General features: G+C 36.4%; 1 long non-coding RNA gene across 1 annotated transcript; it reads left to right on the top strand.

Annotated features, from left to right (window-relative positions):
* The first annotated feature begins 494 nt into the window (after positions 1–494).
* On the top strand, positions 495–3,704 carry LOC140137658 (uncharacterized). The gene is made up of 3 exons (XR_011856879.1): positions 495–555; positions 1,948–2,045; positions 3,096–3,704. It is a non-coding gene; the product is annotated as an uncharacterized lncRNA (long non-coding RNA).
* Positions 3,705–8,323: the final 4,619 nt, after the last annotated feature.

Genomic DNA, 8,323 nt, shown 5'->3' with positions numbered 1-8,323 from the left:
GCATCTTTCGGCAAGAAAAAGATTGCCCATGCCCATATTATCGCGGTCCATGCGTTACGCAAATAAACGGTTACCGCCCATCCCTAATACATTGAAAGCCCACGTAACTGCACGTAATGTAGCCCGAAATGGCAATTTTTTACATTCTTCCTAGAAGAAGATTTCACAAAGAGGTTGTAATGTTTTAGCTTAATTATAATATTTAAAGTGTTTACTTTACATTTTTTAATGAATCGTCACGGGGCCAAAAACAGTGAAATGTATTGCATTCGAGCAAAATACACCAAGTTAGGTGGTTTATTGTTTACTCTTGACAGCTGTTTGCAGCTGTTGTTGATTTCACACCCAATTCAGCGTAATTGGGTGTATTATTGCGTTAAATTGGGCGTTAATATTCATCGACGACGTTCGCGTACGTAACAGTAAACGTATGTGGGTGCACTATGTTCTACATTGGGCGGAAAAAGTGGACGCTCGGTGTATTCAGAGTCCGACTTCAGACGCACATGTGATGTTGTTTATACGATTTTCTTCATGTAAATCCCAATTGATTCCGTAAGTAAATCACACAATTCGTTATATATATAGGCTTTTATTGTCTCAAAGTTTAACCATATACTTTTTGAACGATCGTGGAGTGCACCAGGCCGGTTATAACGCTTGGAAAAGTGGGACATGTTTATAACTTGTTGACTTGTCCGGAAAGCTTATAATTTTTTCTATGACAGTGCAGTATCAGTATTGCAGCATAGTCAGCTGATCAATATTGCAAAACAATCACGGTAAGCTTTACATGATGATACAAATTACAATGCGCAGGGCTGTCAACTTTTGGAATTGCTTGGCGTGAGACAAGCGGTACCGGGATTTGCTGACTCAATGTTCATTTTGTACCATGTTCGAGAATGTGAATAGTGGGGGTAGGAGCAACAAATTATTCATGACGATGCGTGAGATTTTGCTCATTTTCCAGCTTTTAGCGTGAGATTTACTACCTAAGCGTGAGATTATACTACCTTGGGCTTGTCGTGAAAAGTGACCCAGTGCGTGCAGCATGAGACTCATGGCCAATGCGTGAGAGTTGACAACCCTGAATGCGTACATCAGATGTGCATGTGAAATACAGGAATAAGATTATGAGAATAACCATTTCATGATTTACAGAAATCACACGTGTTTACTGTCATGACTGTCTTACTTTGTTGATCAACGTCGACCCTGTAAACGTAAAGTCCTCCAGTCCTGTACGTCGGCCTGTATCAGGGTAATAAATTTTAATACATATTTTCTTCATTATCTATTATCATGTTCGGATGCATGATGATGTAAAGAATTGATTGAAAGACGTTAAGACGCTGCACTCATGAGTCACGTCATTCGTCACTGGCAGGCTGTCAACTCTCACGCATTGGCCGTAAGTCTCACGCATTGGGCCACTTTCACACCAAGGTAGTAGGCCTATAATCTCACGCCTACGTAGTAAATTTCGCGCAAAAGCTGGAAAATGAGTAAAATCTCATGCATCGTCAAAATAATTTGTTGTCCCTTCACAGTGTCATGCTTCAGCGATTTCAGTTATATTTCGATTGCAATGGTCTCTAGCCTCGAATGTTATCAGTGAGCAAATTTGTGGCTGGAGTAGACTTTTGAGCAAGCACGCCCTGTATGGAAGTCGATTGACAGAGACGGGAAAATTGTTGTTTAATGGGGGGGGGAGCTCTCTGAATCAAAGATGCCCAGCTCGACATGGAAGTCGAAGGGCCTATGGGGATTTTATGGAGTTGGCGTACAGTTCCCTGTAAGTTGCCAGGGTATCTGAGACCCGGTCGTACAATTAGTAGCCCCTTGATGAGGTACATTGTATGTGTATTAAATACCAACAAAGAGTACAGTTTTTGCAGTTTATTTACCGTAACTATGTTCCATTTGCCACATTGTTATTTTCAGGTGTCATCCAATAATGGAAAGTTATAGTTGCCATTATACCAGAATAGGCCTACTGCAAATTGATGGAGTGTGATTACTACGTTTATGACTAAGTATCGGTATGTAAATGCAAGTTTATAATTAACAATGTGTTGTAATCTATTAAAACAATAATTCTAGACAACAACAAAAAAAAAAAAAACCTGTTCTACTGGGCCAACGGTCCCATGAGATTTTTTGTGGGTAAGAAATATAAAAATCCTGACAGACCAGCCCTACAAAAAGTCCTTCCGCAGTAGAGCAGGGTTTGTTGATGTTGTCGTCTAGAATTATTGTTTTAAATAGTTTGCAACATTTTATTGTAAACATGAAAAAAGAAAAGGTGACTAAGGCATGCATTTTCGAGTTATTTTGTATCTGGGTACCCGACACATTTTTCGGGCAGGTAATCGGGTACCTGAAATTGCATAATTGTGTCCCTGGACCTAGAGCTAAATGTTAGGATCATTCATTGCTGATTGATTTGCAAAAAAAAATCTACCACAACATTGTTTTTGTCAACCATGAATGATCGTCATATTAACTATTTAGCATAGGTCCAGGGACAAAACCAAGAAAATAAAAAACATGCTGCTGACTCTCTTACCTGGGTAGTGAAATTTTGGTTGGGTACCTGAAAACCGGACCGAAAATGCATGTCTTAGCGGTGCCTCAACAATGGCAAATGGGCCAGGAACATGAGCCTGGATCTTGTCAGGGACTTCAACATGGTGCCAGGACTTTGTAGGGATTCACCATTCACACAGTTCATCCTGTGTGGAAAGCAGTGGACAGCGACTAAGTCACTTGGGAAACTTCACCGTGGGCCGGGATTTAGTCGGGGACTTACCATTCGATAAAATGCCCTGCCCTGTGTAGAAGCTGGCAGGGCCTTGTGTTGGATTTGTAAATTTTCAAAATTAACACTGTCCATGTCCCTGTGTTGCCCAGGGGACAGTGCAGTGTTACAATAGAGAAGGTGCATTATACAAAGTAGATGAGGGAATATTAATAGAAGCATTAATGAAACTTCCATTGCATTGGTTAGATATGTTTGGGTTCTTACAGTATCGGTTTACAAGAAATTAACCAATTTCCATTTTTATCCTTTTCATTTACACATGATGCAGGTGTCCAGAATTTGATATTGATTCAGCATGAGTGTGGCTTGACATCGCTGTATTCCTGACGCCATCAGGCACCGATCTGCTTTGTTACCAAAATGGGACTTGTTTGGTCTTTTAACAATACGAGCACAGTCAATTACAATCATGGATGTACATGTACCATTTATGTGCAGGATCCATTCAACCAACTACTGGTGTATCAAACACAGAGCCATGTACACACAAATTCCATATTCTGGGCCATTTTTACATCATCGTTGGGCAGGAAAAACCTCATATGTGTCATTGGCCCCTGAACATGTTTAAAGCAAAACCTCCTATGTAACCTCTTTGCAGTTTTGTTTTAAACATGTTCAAGGGCCACAAGTACATAGGAGGTTTTTCCTGCCCAGTGACGATATGTAATTATGTAAACATTATAAAAAATAAGCGCCCACCCAAAATGACTTTGTTACGCGCCCTGGGTTGTTAATGGAATGAATATGGTAGGAGAAAATTGTTCACAGTGGACAGATATGGTGGATTATTGAAAATTGTAAAATATTCCTGTTTCAAAGGAAAAATATTATAAACTATTAAAATTCAGTAACAAGTTAGACAATCTGTCTTCAGTTCCAGTTATATCGTACTTTGTGTCGTTCACCCACACGGTCTTTTTGTATACCATGTATACTGCCCTATACATGTGTGTATTGACACTGTCAGCTATGGGGACTTCTGCGAAATTCAGCAGCCATACATTTAGCACCTACAGGAACAGAAGAATGGATGAGAAGACAACAAACCAATTTTATTTGAGAACATTATGGAGAAATAATGTCATATGCAAGTATACCCCAGTATGCTTGAAAATGAATGTGCAAAGCAATTTACAATGCATGTATTATTGTACAATGCACTTTGAATTTAGTAAAGGGGGAAATGAACATATCAACATATGTACACATATACACATACATGTGAACATATTGAGCTAAATCCTTGCTCCACAAATGCATTTATATAGATGGATCAAAGAAATACTGATACAACTTGTGTCAAAGTTTTTCAGGAAAGCCCATGCTTTAAGGTAACCCACCACATGGGTAGCATCATGTGACTAAATTGTGCCAGCTGTTTTTCAGGAATTTTTAAAATTCATTTTATTGAGCCACAATCAATGATCAAATTGGAAGACAAACAAATTGTGTATTTGTATCTTTAATTCTTTAGTGATTATTGCGATAAAATTGAAATTAAGAATTTGATTTCAATGTTCCGTACCTTTACGCAAAGCTTTATGAGGCTACAATCTCGATAAATTCCTTCATTTCAGTGTGCCGTAGCTTTATCGGAATATTAAAATGGAGAATTTTATCAAGATTTTAGGCCTCGTAAAGCTTTACAAAAGGCCTAAAATCTCGCTTGAATTGAAATTGAGAAGTTTTAATTGATTTTAATGTCCCGTAGCTTTTTTTTACCCAAAGCTTACGATGCCTAAAATCTTGAAAAATGCTTGATTTCAATGTGCCGTAGATTTTACGGAACGTGGACAATTTTATCAAGATTTTAAGCCTCGATTTATTAGGCCTAAACTCTCGATAAAATTGAAATTGAGAATTTTAGTTGATTCCAATGTTCCGTAGCTTTTTATGCAAAGCTTTACGAGGCCTAAAATCTTGATAAAATCCTTGATTTCAATGTGCCGTAGCTTTATCGGAATATTAAAATGGAGAATATTATCAAGATTTTTGGCCTCGTAAAGCTTTACAAAAGGCCTAAAATCTCGATAAAATTGAAATTAAGAATTTTAATTGATTCCAATATTCCGTAGGTTTTACAAAAGCTTTACGAGGCCTAAAATCTTGATAAAATCTTTTGATTTCAATGTGCCGTAGCTTTTACAGAACTTTGAAATCAAGATTTTATCGAGATTTTAGTCCTCGTAAAGCTTTACTTGGCCTAAAATCGAGATAAAAATGAAATTAAGAATTTAAATTGATTTCAATGTTCCGTAGCTTTTACGCAAAACTTTACGATGCCTAAAATCTTGAAAAAATCCTTGATTTCAATGTGCCGTAGCTTTTACAGAACTTTGAAATCAAGAATTTTATCGAGATTTTAGCCATCGTAAAGCTTTACTAGGCCTAAAATCTAGATAAAATTGAAATTGAGAATTTATTGATTGTTCCGTAGCTTTTACGCAAAGCTTTACGATGACTAAAATCTTGATAAAATCTTTGATTTCAATGTGCCGTAGCTTTTACAGAACTTTGAAATCAAGAATTTTATCGAGATTTTAGTCCTCGTAAAGTTGGCCTAAAATCGAGATAAAATTGAAATTAAGAATTTAAATTGATTTCAATGTTCCGTAGCTTTTACGCAAACTTTACGATGCCTAAAATCTTGAAAAAATCCTTGATTTCAATGTGCCGTAGCTTTTACAGAACTTTGAAATCAAGATTTTATCGAGATTTTAGGCATCGTAAAGCTTTACTAGGCCTAAAATCTAGATAAAATTGAAATTGAGAATTTATTGATTGTTCCGTAGCTTTTACGCAAAGCTTTACCATGACTAAAATCTTAATCAAATCCTTGATTTCAATCGTGCCGTAGTTTTTATCGAGATTTTAGGCCTCGTAAAGCTTTACTAGGCCTAAAATCGAGATAAAATTGAAATTAAGAATTTAAATTGATTTCAATGTTCCGTAGCTTTTACGTTAAACTTTACGATGCCTAAAATCTTGATAAAATCTTTGATTTCAATGTGCCGTAGCTTTTACAGAACTTTGAAATCAAGATTTTATCGAGATTTTAGTCCTCGTAAATCTTTACTGGGCCTAAAATCTAGATAAAATTGAAATTAAGAATTTAAATTGATTTCAATGTTCCGTAGCTTTTACGCAAAACTTTACGATGCCTAAAATCTTGAAAAAATCCTTGATTTCAATGTGCCGTAGCTTTTACAGAACTTTGAAATCAAGAATTTTATCGAGAATTTAGCATCGTAAAGCTTTACTAGGCCTAAAATCTAGATAAAATTGAAATTGAGAATTTTAATTGATTGTTCCGTAGCTTTTACGCAAAGCTTTACAATGACTAAAATCTTGATAAACATCCTTGATTTCAATGTGCCGTAGCTTTTACAGAACTTTGAAATCAAGAATTTTATCAAGATTTTAGGCATCGTAAAGCTATACCAGGCCTAAAATCTTGATAAAATTGAGAATTTTAATCGATTTCAATGTTCCGTAGCTTTTACGCAAAGCTTTATGAGGCCTAAAATCTTGATAAAATCCTTGATTTGTAATGTAAAATTTTATTTGCTAAGACTAAAATCTTGATAAAACTGAAATGAAGAATTTTAAATAACTTAATAGCCAGCCACCCAGCATTTCCACTGTGTATAGATTAAACTTACCTACATGCTGATGCTACAGTCAATGTAGGCTAGTGTATAAATCACTGTAGAAGTCCAGATTTAAAAAAAATAAATAAAAACACTCGAAAATGTCTCAAACGTGTTTATATTACTAAAATTTGTGAAATAGTATGGCTATTCTGACACAAAAACCTAAACGGTTTCAACAATCAGACGTGTTTGTATGCACTGTGGTGGTCTTTACACTGCGCCGTAACTCGCGGCTGCGGTGACATGCATAACACGCGCTGTACGTAGATATGCGAATTGCCCCGTACTATAATGGCGATTTCATCCGTAAATACTGAACAAATCATGCCAAATTTATTCATCTTGAAGTTCTGTCCCCGGCGCACTTTTAGTATTATTGGAAAGTGTGTAGTGTTCTTTTCCATTTCCATACCACACATTCATATTTCTTTTGTGGTTTTTCTTTAAATTGATGAAATTCTGTACACTATTCTCGGTAAATTGAAAATGTTAATATTGTGCGCGCTATCGGCGGAAAACACGTCTGCCGCGGTATGATTTCAACGTACAATTAATAATTTGTTTAACTCTTAATATTTATTATGTAGCAATTTTACAGCAAAATAAAGTTATTACTACATGAAAATTGAAACGTTAGGTAATTATTTATTTTATTCTTTTGAGTTTGATGCATTTTTCCATCTGCAATTTTGTGCTTTCGTTCGTCTTTGCTTGCGCTGCGGAGCTCTGCGGGGAAGCCCTTGTTTACGTCATTTGTGTGACGTCACAGTAGTGCTTTCGCGAAATCCCTTACTGGAGGAAACAATTCACTCACCAATAAATCCAAATACTTTATTATCGAAAATGCGTGTATTGGCGATGCCGTGACAAATAGCCAGCACTTTGAAAGCATTGTTTTTCTTATTGCTCGTCAAACGTGAGCAATCACAAATAGCCAGCACTTTGAAAGCATTGTTTTTCTTATTGCACGTCAAACGTGAGCAATCACAAATAGCCAGCACTTTGAAAGCATTGTTTTTCTTATTGCACGTCAAACGTGAGCAATCACAAATAGCCAGCACTTTGAAAGCATTGTTTTTCTTATTGCACGTCAAACGTGAGCAATCACAAATAGCAAGCACTCTGAAAGCATTGTTTTTCTTATTGCATGTCAAACGTGAGCAATCACAAATAGCCAGCACTTTGAAAGCATTGTTTTTCTTATTGCACGTCAAACGTGAGCAATCACAAATAGCCAGCACTTTGAAAGCATTGTTTTTCTTATTGCACGTCAAACGTGAGCAATCACAAATAGCCATCACTTTGAAAGCATTGTTTTTCTTATTGCACGTCAAACGTGAGCAATCACAAATAGCCATCACTTTGAAAGCATTGTTTTTCTTATTGCACGTCAAACGTGAGCAATCACAAATAGCCAGCACTTTGAAAGCATTGTTTTTCTTATTGCACGTCAAACGTGAGCAATCACAAATAGCCAGCAATTCAACTCATTTAGCTTTAAGAGCAGCAGTGATCACAACTTACTTCGTAGACTCCTGTGAAAGCTTACTACTCCCACTCAGAGATGCACGTTCTGGGTCAGCATAACTGTCATGTGTATAAATTCATGCAATTTACGTTACGTATTTGATTTATTTATTCAGCAATTCCTCCAAAAACACAATTAAAATGAAGGTTCTACAAGCGTTGCGATGTATTTCATTAAAGCCGTATTGTAACATTCCATAAAAGTAGATTAGTATTTCTTTTCCATTAAACAATGTTAAATGATAGCTGTTACTGTCAGATATGTCCCCTTTTAATATTTTGAACCGAACAACATGGGTAAAGCAAAGAAAAT

Source organism: Amphiura filiformis, chromosome 2, assembly GCF_039555335.1.
Source record: "Amphiura filiformis chromosome 2, Afil_fr2py, whole genome shotgun sequence".
In the NCBI taxonomy this organism is placed as follows: domain Eukaryota; kingdom Metazoa; phylum Echinodermata; class Ophiuroidea; order Amphilepidida; family Amphiuridae; genus Amphiura; species Amphiura filiformis.
The sequence above is the reverse complement of the archived record's forward strand: the minus strand, read 5'-3'. Positions and strand labels throughout refer to the sequence as shown.